This window comes from Bos indicus x Bos taurus, chromosome 14 (assembly GCF_003369695.1).
Source record: "Bos indicus x Bos taurus breed Angus x Brahman F1 hybrid chromosome 14, Bos_hybrid_MaternalHap_v2.0, whole genome shotgun sequence".
In the NCBI taxonomy this organism is placed as follows: Eukaryota; Metazoa; Chordata; class Mammalia; order Artiodactyla; family Bovidae; genus Bos; species Bos indicus x Bos taurus.
The window spans coordinates 19,883,942-19,908,317 of record NC_040089.1 but is presented as its reverse complement, the minus strand read 5'-3'; the positions used below and the strand labels follow the sequence as shown (position 1 = coordinate 19,908,317).

General features: G+C 43.0%; 1 pseudogene; it reads right to left on the bottom strand.

Annotated features, from left to right (window-relative positions):
* Positions 1-349: 349 nt before the first annotated feature.
* Positions 350-24,376, bottom strand: LOC113903992 (annotated as a pseudogene).

Genomic DNA, 24,376 nt, shown 5'->3' with positions numbered 1-24,376 from the left:
GCAAGAGCGTGAGGCGAGAATGCTCTGTGAGGGTCTAGTGCTCCGGGAGCTCCCGCCGGCGCCAACATCACAGGCGTGCCTCGAAGCAGGCGCGCGGGCGCCCCCCAGAGGGCTGTCCTCTGTCTGGGAGAGGGTGGCGTCTGTGTTGAGGTACACCAAGTGTTTGTAGAAATGAGGCCCTGACCGGGGCGTTGACGGTTCTGCAGAAAATGATTCAAGGAGTGACAGAATGTTTAAAGAGACCTTAGAATTAAGCCGCCGTATTCATATTTTCTTTTGAGATAGGCCTCCTGGAGAAACATGATTAAAGTCTCTGTGACTCTAGAAAGTTCTTTCCGTTTCTGAGTGATTAGGGAGCATGACTCCGTCCGGCGGGCTGAGGTGCCCACGGGGCTTGGGCGGCCACTGGCACGGGGCGGTTCCCGGCCGTGACAGCCAGGACGACCCCCGAGGATACGACTTTCCTGGGGCACGCCGATCTCTCCCTCCCCGCGGCCCGAGCTCCAGCCCCAGTGGAACTTGTTCTGCGCAGGGCGGTGGTCCCTGCTGGGTGGACCTCTTCTTTCCATCCTGTGCACTCATTTACCCATGCCTTAGCACGACCGAGGCTTGGGGAGAAGACAGGCTCTAGTCTTAGTTCTGAACGTTTAGTGTCAGCTGCTGCTTCTTCCCAATTGGTCCCAGCTACCCCCCTAATGTGAAGTGACACTGCTGGGCGCTCTGTTACTTTTCACTCTGGTGGAAAACTATCGTGGCTCCCCGCTTGGCTTTCCTGTCTTGTTCTTTATAATCCTCTCGCCTTGTGTGTGCGCTGTTTACTGACCAGCTTCCATCGAATAAAATAACAGAAGCGTGGGGAGGTGGGGTGGCGGAGGTAATCACTTCGGAGATTTTGTTTTAGAAGACTAGATGGCCGGGAATTCCCTGCAGTCTAGTGGTTAGTACTCAGCTCTTTCACTGCCAGGGGCCCTTGGTTGGAACCTTGGTAAGGGAACTAAGAGAACTAAGATCCCACAGCCCTGGTCTGGGCCAAAAAAAATTAGATTGCATGCATTGCTGTCCCTTGCTCCAGTCCTCCCTTTGAGGGAAGCCAGCTGTCAGTTACGACAGCTACCTTATAGAGAAGCCCGCATGGCAAGGAATTGAGATCAGTCTCTGGTTAATAAACTTGACGATGTGAGGAGCTCAGTTCAACAGCCTGAGGAGCTGAATCTTGTCAACAAACACGGCTTGAGCTTTAAAGCAGATCCTCCCCAGTCAGGTCTTCAGCCTGCCCCAACATCTTGATGGCTACTCTGCTAGAGACCTTGAGACAGAGGAACCCATCTGGTCACCCCATTCCTGACCCTTAAAAATTGAGATAACAAATGTTTAGTGTTTTGAGCAAGGACATTTTGTGATAATATGCAGCAATAGGAAACTAATACACTCTTAATAGTAGCCAAGATATGGAAGCAACCTAAGTGTCCATCAACAGATGAATGGATAAAAATGCAGAATATGTGTGCACTGGAATATTACTCACCCTTTTAAAAGAATGACATTATGGGACTTTCCTGGTGGGCCAGTGGTTAAGAATCCACCTTCTAATTCAGGAGATGCAGTTCAATCTCTGGTGAGGGAACTAAGATCTTACATGTCGACGGGCAACTAAGCCTTGAGCTGCAAGTACTGAGCTCACGTGCTCTAGAGCCCCTGTGCCACAACTAAGACCTGCTGCTGCTGCTGAGTCAGGTCAGTCATGTCCGACTCTGTGCAACCCCATAGACGACAGCCCACCAGACTCCCATCCCTGGGATTCTCCAGGCAAGAACACTGGAGTGGGTTGCCGTTTCCTTCTCCAATGCGTGAAAGTGAAAAGTGAAAGTGAAGTTGCTTAGTTGTGTTGGACCCTCAGCGACCCGATGGACTGGAGCCTACCAGGCTCCTCCGTCCATAGGATTTTCCAGGCGGGAGTACTGGAGTGGGGCTTCTCTCTGGATCCTGACAAATCCACCTCTTATCGCTTTGTCTCTCAATGAATTTTTGCAATGAGACATCAGAGCCTGAGTTTCATTAGTTTTGGCCGGGCTTGAGTCCCGGGAGAGAGCTGAAGGACAGGAGGAAAAAGCAGTGGGGAAAACGTGCCAAGGAATCCCCTTCATTGCCTGCTGGAAAATTTGCTAAATATCTGACCGGTGCTCACAGTTTCATTGGTCTGATCCTTGGCACAGAGAATAGAAAGGACAGAAGAACCCCCACAATTGTGCGGTAGTTTGAGCATTCTTTGGCATTGCCTTTCTTTGGGATTGGAATGAAAACTGACCTTTTCCAGTCCTGTGGTCACTGCTGAGTTTTCCAAATTTGCTGGCATACTGAGTGCAGCACTTTCACACCATCATCTTTCAGGATTTGAAATAGCTCCACTGGAATTCCATCACCTCCACTAGCTTTGTTCGTAGTGATGCTTTCTAAGGTCCGCTTGATCTCACATTCCAGGATGTCTGGCTCTAGGTGAGTGATCACACCATCATGATTATCTTAGTCATGAAGATCTTTTTTGTACAGTTTTTCTGTGTATCCCTGCCACCTCTTCTTAATATCTTCTGCTTCTGTTAGGTCCATACCATTTCTGTCCTTTATCGAGCCCAGCTTTGCATGAAATGTTCCCTTAGTATCTCTAATTTTCTTGAAGAGATCTCTAGTCTTTCCCATTCTGTTGTTTTCCTCTATTTCTTTGCATTGGTCGCTGAGGAAGGCTTTCTTATCTCTTCTTGCTATTCTTTGGAACTCTGCATTCAGGTGCTTATATCTTTCCTTTTCTCCTTTGCTTTTCGCTTCTCTTCTTTTTATAGCTATTTGTAAGGCCTCCAGTGGAATCTAAAAAATGAAACAAGGAAATAGATATAACAAAACAGAAACAAACTCCCAGATGTAGAGAATAAGCTAGTAGTTACCAGTGGTGAGAAGGAAGGAGGAGGGGCAAGATAGGGGGAATGGATTAAGAGGTACAAACTACTATGTAGAAAATAAACTACAAGGACAGGACAGGAAATATAGCCAATGTTTTATAATAACTCTAAATGGAGTATAACATAAAAATTTAGAATCACAATGTTGTACACCTGAAACTAGTAAATCAACTCTGCCTGAATTTAAAATAAATTTGTAAATTTCTCTTGAGATTTTTTTGTCTTTGCCTCTGCTGTTATTTAGAAGTGTGCTATTCTGTCTCCATATATTTTGGGAGTCAGTGAACTTTTTTGATGTATGGTAATGGTTACTCAGTATTATAAGATAAGCTAATGTACAATAACAATAAGCAGTTATATTCTTGCCTTCTCTGTTGTAGATTAATTGACCCTAAGTGCGTGGGTTTATTACTGGCTCTTCATTCTGTCCCTTTGATCTATGTGCCTGTGTTTGTGCCCATTTCATACTGTTTATGGGGTTTTTTTGGGGGGGGGTGGTGGCTGGGATGCTTGTCAAAAAGTTTATTTGAACTAACTGTTTTGGCAGAAGCATCTGTACATCAGCCTCCTGGTAAGCCAGTGGTGTTTGTTAGTGCTTTTACCCTGTGCACCCTAGGTTGGGGCGGAGGAGGAAGCAGACAGTCCAGGAGAAAGGGAATGCACTGGTGTGTCCCACACAGCTCATCTAATGGGAGTTGTTAGACCTGTTCTAGCTCTGTCTTCAGCATTATCTGACTGTTCGGGCCTCTGTAGATCTCAGCTGCCTCATCAGCAGCTGAGGGGTGAGGACTGATTGATGCTATCATACTGTTTTGATTAATGTAGTTCTGTAGTGTAGTCTGAAGGCTGGAAGCATGCTGCCTCCAGCTCTGTTCTTCTTTCTCAAGATTGCTTTAACTATTCAGGGTCTTTATTGTTTCTCTACAAATTTTAGAATTATTCTAGTTCTGTGAAAAACACCATTGGTGTTTTGATAGGGATTGTGAGAAAGCGTTTTTTTTTTTTTTCTTTGCCACACTGTGAGGCTTGTGGGATCATAGTTCCCCAACTAGGAATTGAATCCAGACCCTGGCAATGAAAGCGCTGAATCTTGACCACTGAACTGCCAGGGAATTCTTGGGATTGCTGTAAAGCTTTTTAAATAAATGAAAACACAACTTACCAAAATTTGTGAGATACAGTGAAAGCCATACTTAAAGGGAAATTTAACACCAGGCTCCTCTGTCCATGGAATTCTCCAGGCAAGAATACTGGAGTGGGTAGCCATTCCCTTCTCCAGGGGATCTTCCCAACCCAGGGGTTGAACTTGGGTCTCCTGTATTTCAGGCAGATTCTTTACCATCTCAGCCACCAGGGAAACCCTAATAAAAGAATAGTATGAACAAATCTATGCCCCACTTTTGACAACCCAGATGAAATGGATTAATTCCTTGAAAGGTATAGTCTGCCAAAGCTGACAGACAGAACAGATTGTATGAATAGGTCTGTGTATATTGAAGAAGATAATTAATCACCTTTCAGAACAAAGCACCAGCCGCAGATGTGTTCACTGGTAAATTCTGTCAAACATTTAAGGGAAAAATTACACCAATTCTCTACAGTCTGTTTCAGAGAAAACAAACTGAATATGTTCTACCTCATTTTATGAGGTCAACATTACCCTACTACCAAAATCAAAGACATAAGAAAACTGTGATCTGTCTCTTCAACATAGATAGAAAATCTTCAACAAAATATTTGCAAATAGATTCAGTAATATATAAAAAGAATTACACATTGCAACCAAGTAGGATTTATCTCACGGATACAAAGCTATTTCAACATTCAAAATCAATTAATATAGTTCATGATATCAGCGGGTTAAAACAAAAAACACATGATCATATCAATAGATACAGAAAAGCATATGATGAAATTCAAGATTCATTCATGACAAAAACTGTGAGTAAACTAGGAATAGAGGAAGGGCCTTCCCTGGTGATCCAGTGGTTAAGAACCTGCCTTGCAGTGCAAGGGACACCATTTCAATCCTTGATCCTTTTCAACATGGTACTGGAAACCAAAGAAATAAACTATTTGTTTGCCAATGACATGATTTTCTGTGTAAAAAAATCTGAAAAAAATCAAAAAATTTCTGGAACTATAATCAATTATAGCCAGGTTGCAGGATACAAAGTTATCATACAAAAGTCTATCAGTTTCTCATATATCAGCAATGATCAACTGCTGCTAAGTCACTTCAGTTGTGTCCGACTCTGTGCGACCCCACAAACGGCAGCCCACCAGGCTCTGCCGTCCCTTGGATTCTCCAGGCAAGAACACTGAAGTGGGTTGCCATTTCCTTCTCCAATGCATGAAAGTGAAAAGTGAAAGTGAAGTCGCTCAGTTTGTCCGACTCTTAGCAACCCCATGGACTGCAGTCTACCAGGCTCCTCCATCCATGGGATTTTCCAGGCAAGAGTACTGGAGTGGGTTGCCATTGCCTTCTCCGATCAACTGCAACTTGAAGTTAAAAACATAATACTAACATAAGTACCCCCCAAATTAAACACTTAGGTACAAACCTAACAAATAACATATAATATCTGAGTAAAGTTGCAAAAACTGATAAACAAAATCAAAGAAGAACTAAATAAGTGGAGAGATATCTCATGTTCATGGATTAGAAGTCAGTATTGTCAAGATGTCAGTTCTTTCCAAATTAATCTGTAGTTTCAATGTGATCCCCATCAAAATCCTGGTAAGTTAGTTTGTGAATGTGGACAAGCTGATTCTAAAGTTTAGAGAGGCAAAGATCTAGGGTAGCCAACACAATATTAGGGAAGAACAAAATTGGTGGACTGATACTGCTCAAATTCAAGATTTACTGTGAAGATGCAGTATTCAAGATAAAATCATTTTGGTGAAAGAACTGATCATTGGAACAGAATAGCGATCCCATAAATGCTGCTGCTGCTGCTAAGTCACTTCAGTCGTGTCCGACTCTGTGTGACCGCATAGACGGCAGCCCACCAGGCTCCCCAATCCCTGGGATTCTCCAGGCAAGAACACTAGAGTGGGTTGCCATTTCCTTCTCCAAAGCATGAAAGTGAAAACTGAAGGTGAAGTCGATCAATCGTGTCCGACTCTTGGTGACCCCATGGACTTCAGCCTACCAGGCCCCTCCATCCATGGTATTTTCCAGGCAAAAGTACTGGAGTGGGGTGCCATTGCCTTCTCTGGATCCCATAAATAGACCTCTATAAATAGAGTCAGCTGATCTTTGACAGACAACAGAGGCAGTACAATGGAGGAAAGAGTCTTTTCAACAAATGGTACTTGGACAACTGAACATTCAGATGCAAAAAAAAAAAATCTAGACACAGACTTTATGTCCTTCACAAAAATGAACTTGAAATGGATCACAGACTGAAGTATATAATGCAATACTATAAAATTCCTGAAGTTAACATGGGAAAAGCTTAGATGGCAATGGGTTTGGCAATGACTTTTTAGATAGGACCCTGAGGGCACCATCCATAAAAGAACTGATAAGCTGGACTTAAGTAAAATTAAAATTTTTCTTCTTTGCAAAAAACACTGTCAAAAGAATGTAAAAACAAGCCACAGGCAGGAGAAATATTTAAAGAAGACCCATGTGATAAAGAACTATTATCCAAAATATAAGAACTTTTAAAATTCAACAAGAAAACAAACAACCTAGTTAAAAAAAATGAGCTGGAGATCCTAGAAGACCCCTCAACAAAGAAGAAATACTAATAGCAAGTAAGCACATGAGAAGATGCTCCACGTCATGTGTCATCAGGGAGAGGCAAACTAAAAGAGCAGTGAGATGTTGCTACACACCTTTTAGAATGGCCAGAACCCAGAGCCCTGACAGCACCAAATGCCACTGAGGATGTAGAGCAATGGGACTTCTCATTCTTTGCTGGTGGCAATAAAAAAAGGTGCAGCCACTTTGGAAGAAGTTTGGCAGTTTCTTACAAAACTGAACATATTCTTCATATATAATCCAGCAGTTTTGCTTCTTGATACTTACCCTGCTGCTGCTAAGTCACTTCAGTCGTGTCCAACTCTGTGCGACCCCATAGACGGCAGCCCACCGGGCTCCTCCGTCCCTGGGATTCTCCAGGCAGGAACAATGGAGTGGGTTGCCGTTTCCTTCTCCAGTGCGTGAAAGTGAAAAGTGAAAGTGAAGTCGCTCAGTCGTGTCTGACTCTTAGCGACCCCATGGACTGCAGCCTACCAGGCTCCTCCATCTGTGTGATTTTCCAGGCAAGAGTACTGGAGTGGGGTGCCATTGCCTACTCTGTGATACTTACCCAAAGGAGCTGAAAACTTATGTTCACTTGAAACCTACATGTTAATATAGTAGCTTTCTTCATGATTGCCAAAACTTGGAAGCAACCAATGTTACTAGGTGCATGGATACATAAACTGTGATGTTTGTAGACAATGGAATACTATTCAGTGCTTTAAAAAAAATGAGCTATGAAATCTTGGAAGAAACTTAAATGCATATTACTGCATATTAGGTGAAAGAAGGTACTCTGAAAAAGGTTACATACGGTTTGACTTTATGAAAGTCAAAACTGTGGAGTCCATAAAAAGATGGGTGGTTGCTCAAAGTAATGGGAGAGGTAGGGATAAATAAACAGAGGACTTTAGGGCAGTGAGATTACTCTATGATTCTGTAGTGGTGGATTTGTGTCATACACTCATCCAACCTATGGAATAACAACACCAAGAGTGAACCCTAATATAAACTGTGGACTTGGGTGATTATGATGTTTCAGTGTACATTTATTAATTATGACAAGGTTACCATCTTGTCAAGGGTGTTGATAACGGAGGCAGGCGGTGGGACTATGCAGGGTTGGGGCAGGGAGGTATATGGAAAATCACTCAGTTGTATTACAAACCTAGACTGTGCTTTAAAAAAAAAAAAAAAAAGATTTTGTAAAAACCCTACCAGTGGCTTTCCTTGTCCTCAGCTAAGGTTCCTGCAGTTGACTAGAAGGTTCCACATGGTCTGTTCCCATGCCTGCTTCCTTATCTCCCATGCTCGCCTCTAGGTCTCCTCTCCTCTGTGCTCTTTCACGTATGGTCCATGTGCTTACCCACTGTCTGTTCAACAGTGTAGATTCAGAGTCAGTTCTGGGTCTGTGCCCTGGCCATTGCTCCTACGTGGACCCCTTTCCTCCCAGTACATTGCAGCTGAGCGTCCTCCCTGCTGGCTCCTTGCAGTGTGTTGCCAGTGCATCCTGATGCTCACCTGTCCTCAGTCAGGCTGATGAGAGCCCATCACCTGTGATTTGGATTACCACTGGCTGTGCTCTGCTGAGAGCAGCCCCCCAGGGGGAGGTCTGCATGTTTCTGCTGCCCATTCCAACCAGCCCTGGGTTGGAGCATCCTTTCTGGAGTGTCCAAGCAGGCAGAGCTGTGGGGTGAGAGTAGATTCATCCTTCACCATCTACTGTGAGCTGACTGTTCAGGCCCCAAGCTCCACAAGTAAGCACTTGCACCCTAGTGGTGGGCACTCTCAGGTCACCTCTGGTTTAGAACAGTGATTGGTGTCATGGTGTTAAGTTCAAATTCACTGGGTCCATTCTCCCTCCTCTCATTCAGCAACTGGAGTATTCTTAAATCTAAATAAATAGGAGATAATGAAAACTTAAGATAATACAGATGGAATTTGTTCTTACTCCAGTGTGTTATTTTCTCACTATGAAGGAGATTCTTAGGAACATTGATAACATTTGAAGTTTCATGTCCCTAACTGGAAAGAATGGACAACAACTGAAATAACATGAACTATGCATGCTAAAAGTGGAGAGAGGACTCAGGGTTACAAAGAACTCTGAAAGAGAGGATCTGACATAAAGTCATAAACTTCTTAGATATCTAAATTCCTTCTTTTTAAAAAGATAAAATATTTTGTTAATAATAATTCTACTATAATTTACTCATGACTATTACTTTGAAAGTGAAAGTGCTAATCACTCAATCATGTCTGACTCTTTGGGACCCCACAGGCTGTAGCCCGCCAGGCTTCTCTGTCAAAGGGATTCTCCAGGCAGGAATACTGGAATGGGTTGCCATTCCCTTCTTCAGGGGATCTTCCTGACCCAGGGATCAAACTTGGGTCTCCTGCATTGCAGGCAAATTCTTTACTATCTGAGACACCAGGGAAGCTAACACATCTATTTTTAGTTTCTTATACACCTTTCACATAAACATACTTTTTAATCACTGCCCTTCCATCCTACATATTATTTACTACTTTCAGTAAAACATTTTTTTCCAGTTTTCAGAAGTACAATTTTAAAGGCTTTAAAATATTAATATTTATCATATTATCAAGACATTTTCTTCTCTGGTCATTTATCACTGCTTCCAAGACTCTTCTAGAATAAGATCTTCTGTCCACATCCTTAAGCAGTTAGGGGAAAGGTCAGAGGTTCTTCCTGAGTCTTTGGGGCCTTAAACATAATCAGCCTAAATTAATCCTCATGCTGCCAAGCCAAACTCAGGTTTGCTCACCTGATGAGCGCCAAAGCCAGTCTACCTGGTTGTGGTGAAGAAAAGTACAGAGTTTAGTCATAGGCGCCAAGCAAGGAGAACAAGCAGCTGGTGCTGGAAAGACTTGAACACCCCAAGGACTTTCAGGGAAGTTTTTAAGGCAACAACTGGTGTGAGGGTCTCAGGGTGTGGGACCAGCTCAGGTACATTCTTCTGACTGGTGGTGAGGTCACAGGGTGATGTTTCAGGAATATTAATCATCAGTCTTCTGGTTCCAACTGAAACCACACAGCTGTCTCACTCAGCTTAATGAAGCTTAGGTTCTTTATGTCTCAACACAGTAGGAATTCGGTCAGAGACAGAGTGAGAGGTAAGAAGTGGATTTGTTAGTATAGGATTCTTGTGAAGGATACGAGCAGGCAGGCAGAAGAGCTCCACCCCAAGAACTTACTGGGCTACACTTTTATAACCAGAGGAAAAGTGGGGCAGAAGAGAAGGCCAGCTTCCCCCTCATTCTTTGAATAAACTCCAAGCTTACATCACTAGCTCCTCCTTCGAGTCTTAAAAGCAGAAATAAGCAGTTCTGCATAACAGTTGGAGTCTTTGGCACCCCACTTCTGATAATGGAGACAACCATGAAGCAGAAGACTGGGAAAGAAATTGAGGACCAAGACATAATATGGACAACTTGGACAACTTGGACTCAGCAACAGTATCACCCACGGTTTTCTCAAGTGCACATGGAACAGTCTCCAGGATGAGCATCTGTCACAAAACAAGTTTTAAAATAAATTTTAAAAGATAAGAACCATAAAAAGTATCTTTTCTTATCACAAATGAAACTTAAATCATTAACAGAAAAAAATCTGGATAATTCACAAGCATGTAGAAGTTAATCAATACACTCTTAACCAGTGAGTGTGTCAAAAGAGAAATCACAAGGGAAGTTTTCTAATTTCCCAAGAATACAATTTACCGAAACTTATGGGATGCAGTGACAGCAGTGTAAACAGGGAAATGTATAGCTGTAAATATATACATTAAAAAAGAAAAAGATCTCAAATTAATTACCTAATCTTATAGCATAAGGAACGAGGCAAGGAAGCACAAACTAAACCCAAAGCTAGTAGAAAGAAACAATGAAGATTAGAGTGGAGAAAAACAGAGAATAAGAAAACAATCAAGAAAATCAATGTAATCAAATGATGGTTCTTTGAGAGGATCAATGAAACTGACAAACCCTTAGCTACATTGACTAAGAAAAAGACTACTTTTTTTTTTCATGATTAAAATCAGAAATAAAAGTGGGTATGTAACGAACTACACAGAAATAAGTATTATAAGAGACTGTCATGAACAATTGTATACTAAAAAAGTGATGTAACCTAGATGAAAGGGACAGATTCCTAGAAACACAATCTTCTGAAACTGAATTATGAAGAAATAGAAAATCTGAATAGACCTATAACCAGTAAGATTGAATCAGTAATTAAAAAAAAAATCTCCCAACAAAGAAAAGCCCCAGATCTAGATGGCTTCACTGGTGAATTTTACCAAGGATTTAGGGAAGAATTAATGCCAGTCCTCTCAAATTTTCCCCAAAAATTAAAGATGAGGGAACACTTTCTAATGGATGTTATGAAGTCGGCATTACACGATATCAAAGCCTGACAAAGACCGTGCAAGAAGAGGAAACTGCAGACCAACATCCCTCATGAATATTGAAGCAAAAAATCTCAACAAAATACCAGAAAGCTAAAATCAGCTGCATAGTGAGAGGATTGTACACCATGACCAAGTGGGACATATTCCAGGAATGCAAAGTACGGTCACATGATACCCACATTAATAGGATGAAGAAAACATTACATTGTAATCTCAATTGGTGCAGTAAAAGCCTTAGACAAATTCACCACCCTTTCATGATTAAAAAACACTCAAAAAAACTAGGAATAAAAGGAAACTTCCTCAATATCATAAAGTCCACGTCTGAAAACCCTACATCTAACATCATTCTCAGTAGTGAAAGACTGAAAGCTTTTCCCATAAGATCAGCAGTAAGATAAGGATGCCCACTTTGTCACTTCCATTTAATGCATTATTGGAAGTTTTAGAAGAATTAGGCAAGATAAGGGGATCAAAGTTACCCAAATTGGAAAGGAAGAAATAAAATTTATCTCTGTTCACTGGTGACCTGACCTTATATGTAGAAAATCCTAAAAAATGCCAAAAAACAACTTTTAGAACTAAGAACCTAATGCAGCAAAGGGGCAGGATACAATCATCACACAAAAGTCAGAAGCATTTCTATACACTAACAATGAAGAATTTTTAATGGAAATTATGAAAACCATTTCATTTGCAATAGCATAAAAATAAAAGACTGAACAATATTGAAAACATCGCTGAAAGAAACTAAAAAAGACATACCTAAATGGAAAGACAGCCCATATTCACAGATTGGAAGACCTAACCTTGTTAAGATGAGAGTATACTGACGTGGCTGCAGATAAGCACGCAGGCAACAACGTAAGCAGATGGGCCAGGATCTGAAGGCAAGGAGGTGCCTCTGTCGCAGGGCTGTGCTCACACCTGCTCCCAAAGGAGATACCTGCCTCCTCCCCACAGGTGAGCCAGCACTCTGCACCTGGGAAGGGGTGCAGCTGCAGACGGAGTGGCTGCTCCTTTACTGCCCCTGGGTCTCCGGCTGACCACTCCTGTGGCCAGCCCAGCCCAGACAGCCCAGGGAAGGAACTGCACAAAACATAGCTTCAGGGCTTCCCTGGTGGCTCAGTGGTCAAGAATCTGTCTGCCACTGCAGGAGACAGGGGTTTGATCCCTAATCTGGGAATATCCTACATCCCACTAAGCCGATGCACCACAACTTTTGAGCCTGTGTTCTAGAGCCTGGGAACGGCAGCTACTGAGCCTGCACCACAGCTGCTGAAGCCAACATGCCCTAGAGCCTGTGCTCCACAACAAGAGAAGTCAACGAGCTGAGAAGCCCAGGCACCGCAACTAGAGAGTAGCCCCCGCTCTCTGCAACTAGAGAAAGCCTGCAAGGAAGACCCAGCACAGCCAAAAATAATAAATAAAATTATATTAAAAAAAATAGTTCCAGCTTAACCAAGTTGACAGGGAACACAGCCACCACACACATGGAATATTTATAACCCAAGAAAGAAAGTCTGTTGACAAGTGAGGAGGCTGCAAATGCTTCATGTAAAGCCATTGGACTGTGTTCTAGCTTTGATTGTAACTGACATCTCCTTCCAGTTGTCTAAGAAATTCAACATGCAGAGTTGAGGACACTCATCATGTTGGTTTGCACAGAGCTTCTTTTTACCCATTCAAACTGTAATTTTATGCCTGAAGAGACATCAGAAAGATTTATGAAATATATTTTAGATTACTTCCAAATTCATAAAATTTTTTGATAGTGCTAACTTGTATGCATATGTATCTGATTATTTTAGATACATCTGAACTTACAGTGAATTCACTTTTTCCTTTTTTTTTCCACCTTAATCTAGAATAGCTTTTTTCACATACTGCTTTCAAAACTAAATGTATCAGGCTTCCCTGATGATCCAGGGGTTAAAAATCTACCTGCCAATGTAGGGGACATGGGTTTAATCCCTGGTACAGGACCCGCATGCCCAGGGGCAAGTAGGCCGGTGCACCACAACTATTGAGCCTGTACACCCTAGAGCCCGTGCTTTGCAATGAGAGAAGCCACCGCAGTGAGAAACCACAACAGCTACACAGTAGCGCCTGCTCACTGCAACTAGACAAAGTCTGTGCACAACAACGAGGGCTTAGCACAGCCAAAATAAACATAAATAAGTAAAATTGTAAAAAAAAAAAATGCATCTTCTGATGGTTGAAATAGGTGTTTCAATTGCCATCTCCCTGCTGTTGCCATTTATAAAACACTTGAAAGTTTTTTTTGACATTTTTGACAGTTTCAAACTTAAAGCAGTAAAAGGAAAAATTGTAAAACAAACAAAAAACAAAAACAAAAAACTATGAAATGGACTGAGAAGCTCACTGGGTATATGCGATGGAAACATGTCTGGGTAACCTGATTCTGCAGGTTCTCTGCTCCTTTTGCTGTCTTTATGCTATTTTACAACTCATTAATTTGTAAAAAAACAAAAAACTGGTAATGATCCATGATTTTTGTCCACAGAAATACAAATCAATTGTGTCCAGTAGTTTGCTATGGATTATTCCCTGTGGTGGGATTCCCAGGTGACTCAGTGGTAGAGAATCTGCCTGCGCAGGCAGGAGACACAGGAGACATGGGTTCAATCCCTGGGTAGGGAAGATTCCCTGGAGAAGGAAATGGTAACCCACTCCAGTATTCTTGCCTGGGAAATCCCATGGATGGAGGAGCATCTACAGTCCACGGGGTCTCAAATAGTTGTATATGACTGAGCACACACATGTGCATTCCCTGGGTGTAGTTCCATTTTGCTTCAATTTATAAATTAATGCCAATATTCTTCCAGTTTTCATTTGAGCCAACTGTAATTTCTTTTTGATTCTTTGATTAATAAGTTAAAATCTTTGACAATCATTTTATCTTTCTCCATGTGTTGATTGTATCTTTTTTAAAAGTCACCTTTTACCAACAGAGAGAGTGAACCAAGAACTTCCAGATGTCCAAGCTGGGTTTAGAAAAGAAAGAGGAACTAGAGATCAAATTGCCAACACTTGCTGGATTATAGAGAAAGCAAGGGAGTTTCAAAAAATCATCTATCTCTGTTTCATTGACTACACTAAAGCCTTAGACTGTGTGGATCAGGAGATGGGAATACCAGGCCATCTTACTTGTCTCCTGAGAAACCTGTATGCAGGTCAAGAAGCAACAGTTAGAACCCTGTGTGGAACAATTGATTGGTTCAAGAGGGGGAAAGGAGTACAACAGGGCTGTCTGCTGTCACCCTGTTTGTTTAACCTATGTGCTGAGCACATCATGAAAAATGCTGGTCTAGATGAGTTACAAGCTGGAATCAAGATAGGTGAGAGAAGCAACAAGCACCTCAGATATGCGGATGATACCACTCTAATGGCAGAAAATGAAGAGGAACTAAAGAGCCTTGATGAGGGTGAAGGAGGAGAGTGAAAGAGCCGACTTAAGACTAAATATTAAAAAAACTAAGATCATGGCATCCAGCCCCCATACTTCATGGCAAATAGAAGGAGAAAAGGTGGAAGTAGTGACAGATTTTCTCTTCTTGGGCTCCAAAATCACTGCAGATGGTGACTGCAGCCATGAAATCAGATGATTGCTTCTTGGCAGGAAAGTGATGACAAACATAGACAGTGTGTTGAAAAGTGGAGATATCACTCTGCTGACAAAGGTCCACATAGTCAAGGCTGTGGTCTTCCCAGTGAGAGCTGGACTGTAAAGAAGCCAGAACACCAAAGAATTGATGCCTTTGAACTGTGGTGCTGGAGAAGACTCCTGAAAGTCCCTTGGACAGCAAGGAGATCAAACTAGTCAATCTTAAGGGAGATCAACCCTGAATATTCACTGGAAAGACTGATGCTGAAGCTGAAGCTCCAGTATTTTGGTCATCTGATGTGCACAGATGACTTATTGGAAAAGTCCCTGATGCTGGGAAAGGTCAAGGGCAGAAGGAGAAGAGGGCGTAAGAGGATGAGACGGCTGGATGGCATCACCGATTCAATGGACATGAACTTGGGCAAACTCCAGTAGATGGTGAGGTACAGGGAGACCTGGCCTGCTGCAGTCCATGAAGTTGCAAATTGGTGGACATGACTGGGCAAACTGAGCAACAGCAAAGAGTGAGTGATAGTCACTGTCGCGTCCAGCTGTTTGTGACCCCATGGACTCTAGGCTGCCAGGCTCCTTCCTATGTGCATGGAATTCTGCAGGCAAGAATACTGAATTGGGTTGGCATTTCTTTCTCCAGGGGATCTTCCCAACCCAGGGATTGACACACAGGTCTGCATTGCAGGCAGATTCTTTACCATCTGAGCCACCAGGAAGCCTACTAAGAGACATTCTAAGTATAAAAGACAGATCAACTAAAAAAGTATCAGCAGATACATGCTTGACTTTATCTTATAATCTATAGACAATATATTAGAATATGTAATGAATCCATACACTTTTTCCAAAGGAATACCCAAGATAGAAGTAGCAATAAAGTTATAACTGACAGTCACCACAGATTAAATAATTTAGATGAAACTTACCTCTCTCAATGAGATGGACTCTGGGCAAGTGGTTAGGAAGGAAATAACAGTGTGCTTTTAACTTTGTATGAAAAACAATGTTCAGTCCCATGTTGCCGAACACAGTTGTTTTTGCCAAATAAATCCTTTTCTTCAAATTTCTGTCGGAATGCTTTATTAAAACTCTGCTTCTGGCCTTTGTTTTGGAATCTGTTACTTTTGTTGCCACCTCCTGATTGCTGTCCTCTGAAGCTTTTACTTCTTTCCCACTGTCCCCTGACACCTCGGCTGTTCTCGCGCTGTCCCCTGAAGCCTCAATTGCCTTCCCCCTGTTGTGACATCGCTCTCATGGTCCTTCTAGCTCTGGTTGCTCTGTGGCCACAGAAAGGTTCCAATCGCCATGAATCATTCCACTTTTCCTGTTCTTCTGTTACTGATACAGTAGGGATATCAAAGCAAACACTCTGCTTTCCTTTGAGAAAGACCATTCCCTTCACTTTGGAATCAATATCCTCACCCAGTTGCTCTTTAAGTTCTTTCCAAGCATAACTAATGTTTGGCGTTTCAGTTGAGCATCACAGATCATGGTCACAAAGCCCGCATTTGAGTTGATCAAGGAGCGCTGATCTATTGATGTGGCACTGGAGAATTGGGCCAGGGCTGCTGCCAAAGCTTCCACAGCTCCCTTCTCCTCAATCAGCTTCTCAGCTGACTGCTTTAAGTGACCAACTGCAGTGGGAGGCACAGAGTCCAAGAGCCTGATGGCACCTTTGCTAGAAGCTTTTTTATTATCTCTGCTGCAGAAGGAATACCTATTCGCTTAAATTTAACTCTCACTTTTTGCTCCACTTGGGCTAACTCCATTTCTTCTGAGGGATTCCTGCCCGCAGTAGTAGATATAATGGTCATCTGAGTTAAATTCACCCATTCCAGTCCAATTTAGTTCACTGATTCCTAGAATGTCGACATTCACTCTTGCCATCTCTTGTTTGACTACTTCCAGTTTGCCTTGATTCATGGACCTGACATTCCAGGTTCCTATGCAATATTGCTCTTTACAGCATTGGACCTTGCTTCAATCACCAGTCACATCCACAGCTGGGTATTGTTTTTGCTTTGGCTCCATCCCTTCATTCTTTCTGGAGTTATTTCTCCACTGATCTCCAGTAGCATATTGGGCACCTACTGACCTAGGGAGTTCCTCTTTCAGTATCCTATCATTTTGCCTTTTCATACTGTTCATGGGGTTCTCAAGGCAAGAATACTGAATTGGTTTGCCATTCCCTTCTCCAGTGGACCACATTCTGTCAGATCTCTCCACCATGACCCGCCCGAATCCCTCAGAAGAAATGGAGTAGCCATGATGGTCAACAAAAGAGTCTGAAATGCAATACTTGGATGCAATCTCAAAAACAACAGAATGATCTCTGTTCGTATCCAAGGCAAACCATTCAATATCACAGTAATCCAAGTCTATGCCCCAACCAGTAATGCTGAAGAAGCTGAAGTTGAACGGTTCTGTGAAGACCTACAAGACCTTTTAGAACTAACACCCAAAAAAAGATGTCCTTTTCATTATAGGGGACTGGAATGCAAAAGTAGGAAGTCAAGAAACACCTGGAGTAACAGGCAAATTTGGCCTTGTAATATGCAACGAAGCAGGGCAAAGACTAATAGAGTTTTGCCAAGAAAATGCAGTGGTCATAACAAACACCCTCTTCCAACAACACAAGAGAAGACTCTATACATGGACATCACCAGATGGTCAACACCGAGATCAGATTGATTATATTCTTTGCAGCCAAAGATGGAGATGCTCTATACAGTCAGCAAAAACAAGACCAGGAGCTGACTGTGGCTCAGACCATGAACTCCTTATTGCCAAATTCAGACTGAAATTGAAGAAAGTAGGGAAAACCACTAGACCATTCAGGTATGACCTAAATCAAATCCCTTATCATTATACAGTGGAAGTGAGAAATAGATTTAAGGGCCTAGATCTGATAGATAGAGTGCCTGAAGAACTATGGACTGAGGTTCATGACATTGTACAGGAGACAGGGATCAAGACCATCCCCATGGAAAAGAAATGCAAAAAAGCAAAATGGCTGTCTGGGGAGGCCTTACAAATAGCTGTGAAAAGAAGAGAAGCGAAAAGCAAAGGAGAAAAGGAAAGATATAAGCATCTGAATGCAGAGTTCCAAAGAATAGCAAGAAGAGATAAGAAAGACTTCTTCAGCGATCAATGCAAAGAAATAGAGGAAAACAACAGAATGCGAAAGACTAGAGATCTCTTCCAGAAAATTAGAGATACCAAGGGAACATTTCATGCAAAGCTGGGCTCGATAAAGGACAGAAATGGTATGGACCTAACAGAAGCAGAAGATATTAAGAAGAGATGGCAAGAATACACAGAAGAACTGTACAAAAAAGATCTTCATGACCCAGATAATCACGATGGTGTGATCACTGACCTAGAGCCAGACATCCTGGAATGTGAAGTCAAGTGGGCCTTAGAAAGCATCACTATGAACAAAGCTAGTGGAGGTGATGGAATTCCAGTTGAGCTATTTCAAATCCTGAAAGATGATGGTGTGAAAATGCTGCACTCAATATGCCAGCAAATTTGGAAAACTCAGCAGTGGCCACAGGACTGGAAAAGGTCAGTTTTCATTCCAATCCCAAAGAAAGGCAATGCCAAAGAATGTTCAAACTACCACACAATTGCACTCATCTCACACCCTAGTAAAGTAATGCTCAAAATTCTCCAAGCCAGGCTTCAGCAATATGTGAACCGTGAACTTCCTGATGTTCAAGCTGGTTTTAGAAAAGGCAGAGGAACCAGAGATCAAATTGCCAACATCCGCTGGATCATGGAGAAAGCAAGAGAGTTCTAGAAAAACATCTATTTCTGCTTTATTGACTATGCCAAAGCCTTTGACTGTGTGGATCACAATAAACTGTGGAAAATTCTGAAAGAGATGGGAATATCAGACCACCTGATCTGCCTCTTGAGAAATTTGTATGCAGGCCAGGAAGCAACAGTTAGAACTGGACATGGAACAACAGACTGGTTCCAAATAGGAAAAGGAGTATGTCAAGGCTGTATATTGTCACCCTGATTATTTAACTTCTATGCAGAGTATATCATGAGAAACGCTGGGCTGGAAGAAGCACAAGCTGGAATCAAGATTGCCGGGAGAAATATCAATAACCTCAGATATGCAGATGACACCACCCTTATGGCAGAAAGTGAAGAGGAACTAAAAAGCCTCTTGATGAAAGTGAAAGTGGAGAGTGAAAAAGTTGGCTTAAAGCTCAACATTCAGAAAACGAAGATCATGGCATCCGGTCCCATCACTTCATGGCAAATAGATGGGGAAACAGTGGAAACAGTGTCAGACTTTATTTTTTGGGGCTCCAAAATCACTACAGATGGTGACTGCAGCCATGAAATTAAAAGACGCTTACTCCTTGGAAGGAAAGTTATGACCAACCTAGATAGCATATTCAAAAGCAGAGACATTACTTTGCCAACAAAGGTTCGTCTAGTCAAGGCTATGGTTTTTCCTGTGGTCATGTATGGATGTGAGAGTTGGACTGTGAAGAAGGCTGAGTGCCGAAGAATCGATGCTTTTGAACTGTGGTGTTGGAGAAGACTCTTGAGAGTCCCTTGGACTGCAAGGAGATCCAACCAGTCCATTCTGAAGGAGATCAGCCCTGGGATTTCTTTGGAAGGAATGATGCTAAAGCTGAAACTCCAGTCCTTTGGTCACCTCATGAGAAGAGTTGACTCATTGGAAAAGACTCCAATGCTGGGACAGATTGGGGGCAGGAGGAGAAGGGGACAACAGAGGATGAGATGGCTGGATGGCATCACTGACTTGATGGGCGTGAGTCTGAGTGAACTCCGGGAGTTGGTGATGGACAGGGAGGCCTGGCGTGCTGTGATTCATGGGGTCGCAAAGAGTCGGACACGAATGAGCGACTAAACTGAACTGAACTGAACTGGGCTAACTGGTATTCTTCCTTGTGCTGATAAAAGCAGATGCAAACTCTGGTCTTTCCAGCTCTGTTCACCCAGAATGGTGAATGTAGGACTCCACGTCCTTTGGTGGAGAACTTGGAACAACCAGATCAACCTCAGGGATGTCTAACCTATGTGCAGCAATATTGGTTGCAACCAGAACTCCAACATCATCGTTTCTAAAACCTTTCAGGGTGATTTCGCCTTCCTTCTATGGAATGTCTCCATGTAAAGACTGGGCATCCTGCTTTATGGCCACATTCTGTGACAACTGGGTTTCTTCCTTCGTTTCACAAAATGTGATAGTGCACCCTTAATAACCACTGTACACTCAGCTCACGTCCCCAGTAACTGCTGCCCTCTCAGTCCAGTGGCACTTGATAGCCAGAGGCTCTACAGTTATTGCTCTTTTCTGTGTCTTTTTACCAATCGGGACTGCCTATTCATTTGTAGGTTTCATGTATTTCTTAGCAACATTATACACCCAATGAGGACAAGTTGCAGAAAAGACCAATGTTTGGGGATTTCTTCTGAATCTTTCTTGTATGCTACATATAAAATCTCTTCCACTTGATCAGCAAAGCCCATGTCCAACATCTGGTCAACTTCAGGACATCATGCCTAAGTGTGTTGAGAAGCTTTGCTTATATTCCAAATGGTGAATTTCAGCAAGAGCTCGTGGGACTACAAGTGCACCCCAGTTGTACTTATGTATTTCTTCCACTCCCACAGAGCACTCAGGCCCTGCGCTGGGCCCCGAGGAGGAGGGAGGAGACCCACGACAGTAGGTACAGAAAGCACTGCACTGCAGAACAGAGATCCCAGAGAGGTGGGTGCAGGGCAGCGGGAGGACCTGGGGACATCACAGATCTTGGAGAACAGGTAGGACTTGGTCAGAGAAAGCATTTGTGTAGAAGCACCAAGTGGGGGAGCATAACACATCCAGGGGTGAATGGGGGGCAGTGGAAGGAAGGTTGGTGTCTTCCCCTCATGGGCTGCTGTAAAAAAAAGGAAATACCAGAGACTGGGTGGCAACAAAAATGTATTTCTCACATTTTTAAGGCCTGGGAAGTCCAGGGTCATGGCACCAGCAGATTCAGGGTCTGGTGGGGGCCCTTTGCCGGGTTGCAGAAGGCCTATTGTGTGCTCATGGCATGGTCTCTGGGGCCTCTGTTACAAAACAGTGCTGCTTTTATCGCAAGGCTCTGCAGTCACCCCGCAAATGCTACCCACTAATACTATCACCTTGGGTATGAGGTTTCAACACAGGAATTTTAGGGGGACTGGACATTCAGCCCACAACAGTTGGGGATCTGGATAGGCCCCCCTGCCAGCCTGAATGAAGTCCTCGTTGAAGGACGGCACATGGCAGGTCCTGCCAACAGGAGGCTGTTTTTCTTCAGGAAGATGCTGCCCTGTCTTTAGGGGTGGGGTAGGAGAGTGCCTCACTGCCCGCATGGCTCAGCTGCTGCCTCTGTGTATACTGTGTTACCCAGAATCCAGGGACAAAGGGCTCTGCCTCTCAGGGCCAGTGGAGCTGGACAAAGTGGAAAAAAATTCTCATTTGCTCCTTCTTGATGCATCATCTTCAGTTTATCCGGGACATTTTTCCAAAGAAGACACACAGATGGCCAACAGGCACATGAAAAGAGGCCCAGTATTTCTAATCATGAGGGAAATGCAAATCAAAACCACAATGAGATACCACCTCACACCTGTCAGAATGGTTGTCATTAAAAAAATAATAATAACGAATGCCAAGTGTTGGTGAGGATGTGGAGAAAAGAGAACCCTTGTGTACCGGTGGTAGGAATGTAAACCCATGTGGCCACTATGGAAAACAATATGGAGGATCCTCAAAAAGCTAAACAGAGCTACTGTTTGGTCTAGCAATTCCACTCCTGGGCATGTATCCCAAAAGGAACCAAAACAGTAATTGGGAAAAAAAAAACACACACCCCAGTATTCATTGTAGCACTGCTTATAATAGCTCAGACATGGAAGCAACCTAAGTGTCCATCAGCAGATGAATGGATAAGGACAATGTGGTGTGTATATACGATTGATATTGCTGCTGCTGCTGCTAAGTCACTTCAGTCGTGTCTGACTCTATGTGACCCCGTAGACGGCAGCCCACCAGGCTCCCCTGTCCCTAGGATTCTCCAGGCAAGAACACTGGAGTGGGTTGCCATTTCCTTCTCCAATACATGAAAGTGAAAAGTGAAAGTGAAGTCACTCAGTTGTGTCCGACTCTTAGCGACCCCATGGACTGCAGCCTACCAGGCTCCTCCATCCATGGGATTTTCCAGGCAAGAGTACTGGAGTGGGGTGCCATTGCCTTCTCCAACCATTGATATTACTCAGCTATAAAAGAATTGAATTTTGCCATTTGCAATAACATGGATGGACTTGGAGGGTATTATGCTAAGTGAAATAAGTCAGAGAAAGACATTTAAATGACGCTAAAAAATAAAACAAACTAGTGAATATAACAAGAAACAGACTCACAGATATAGAGAACAAAACTGTGGTTACCAGTGGGAACCGGAGTGATGGAGGGGCAACGTAGGGATAATGGAGGAGTACAAGGCGTGAACTACTAGGTATACAATAAACCAGCTAAAAGTTCCCTGACCCAGGAATATAGCCAGTACTTTATAGTAACTATGAATAGAGCATAACCTCGTAACAACTGTGAATCACTATGCTATACGCCTGAAACTGATATAATATGGTAAATCAACTGTGCCTTCCCCAAAAGTTGATATACCTACGGCACCTTCATATCTAGTTATTAATATGTAGAGGGCACAAGATGTAAAAGTAAAATATTATTACTAAACAGGCTTATCAACAACATGAATTAATCTTTCCTTGGTGGATAAATGTCTAATTTCTTTAATAACAGTTACTAATTAAGCAACCCAATAGTTTGATGTGACATTAACTTTGTTCTGGTCTTCCCTCATTGCTCAGTTGGTAAAGAATCCACCTGCAATGCAGGAGACTCCAGTTCAATTCCTGGGTCGGGAAGATCTGCTGGAGAAAGGATAGGCTACCCACTCCAGTATTCTTGGGCTTCCCTTGTGGCTCAGCTGGTAAAGAATCTGCCTGCAATGCTGGAGACCTGGGTTCAATCCCTGGGTTGGCAAGATCCCTTGGAGAAGGGAAAGGCCACCTACTCCAGTATTCTGGCCTGGAGAATTCCATAGACTGTATAGTCCATGGGGTCGCAAAGAGTTGGACTTTCACTTTTTTTCTAACCTTGTTCTAAAAGAATCATTAAGGTGTAAAGTTAATAGTTTAGAAAGCACCTGGACCCCACAGTCAAAGCCTGTTTCATGGAACTGTCTGTCCTTTATCCATAAGAAGTTGAGTTTATGTAGGATCATCCACAGCCTGGAAATCTGATGTTGAGAACAAGTGAGCAGAGTGTTTCTTGAAAATTCTCCAATCTGGCATTTTTTCTTCTCACTGACAAATTCATTCTGAGCAAAAATTCACATTTGGCAGTGTTTTGATGTGGAAATCCTTCCAGATATTTTGCATTTTGACAGCAAGCTCCAGAGTTGAACTGCGGCTAGGCTGATTGGGCAAATTTAGGTCCTGAGACGGAGCCGCCGAAAGGGTCTGCTCAGGTCCCACAGAGCCATTGTTATAAATGTGCAGAGACAGTTACTCAGTGAGTCACCGAGGACAGGCTGTACCTGGTTCTGAAGCTTTCTTCTCTGTGACTGTCTGTAATTTTTACTTCTTTGCCTGCCTTTACTGTATCCTTTTTTAATTTTCAGGAGTCTTGTAAGAAACAGTCATTGAACTTTATTCCTGAGTCAAATGTGGCTTTGCTGTAATGATGCCAAAAGTCTTAAGGAGCAACATGAAGTCAACTGAATCATTATTCCCCAGTGCTTCAGCCCTTTTCAAGGTTCAGAGGGAAGAGACTTCATCCATTTAACATACATGTTGCTGAGCTTGAGTTTGGCCCTCTGGTTGTGCAAAAATTCAGAATGTATCTGATACAGTAGAAATAGGTTTCAGGGATCTTTTACTGTAAGCCCTTTTTGAAATAATCACAGCAGATAGCTTATAGAAATCGTTAGCACAGATGCTATATGTTCCATAATATTACAATATAATCTTCCAACTAAGGGAAGACTGTTTTCATTTTTGTGAGATTATGTGTTCAGGGTTCACAGCAATTCAGGCCAGCAGATCACACTCTGCCTGTGAAATCCCACTGAAGACACAGTGGCCGTGCCAGAAGCACAGCCCTCGGAGGAACAGACAGGAAGTTGGAGACTCTGAATTTTATGAGCCGGAAATGTCACTGAATTGTATGTTTCCAGTAAAGACTGATATTCTGTTGGGTAGAGCAGGGCCCCTGCTTAGCTGCTCCCAAGTGGTTCTGGAGCAAACACTGCGGAAGGCTGTCCATTCCTCAAAGACAGCTCTCCACCCTTGCAGGAATCGGCCCTGCATTTCAGCCCCCATGCCAGGAGACCCCACAAAGGTAAGGCAGCTGGATCAGCTGCTTGTCTTTCATGAGGGAAGGAGCTGGACCAGTGTCCTTCTCCAGCCCTCCCATGTCCGGGGCTACAGAGACGTGCCTGTGAAACGGGACCAGCACTGCCTTGCGGAGCTCTTGAGAGGGGAGAACACTGCACAT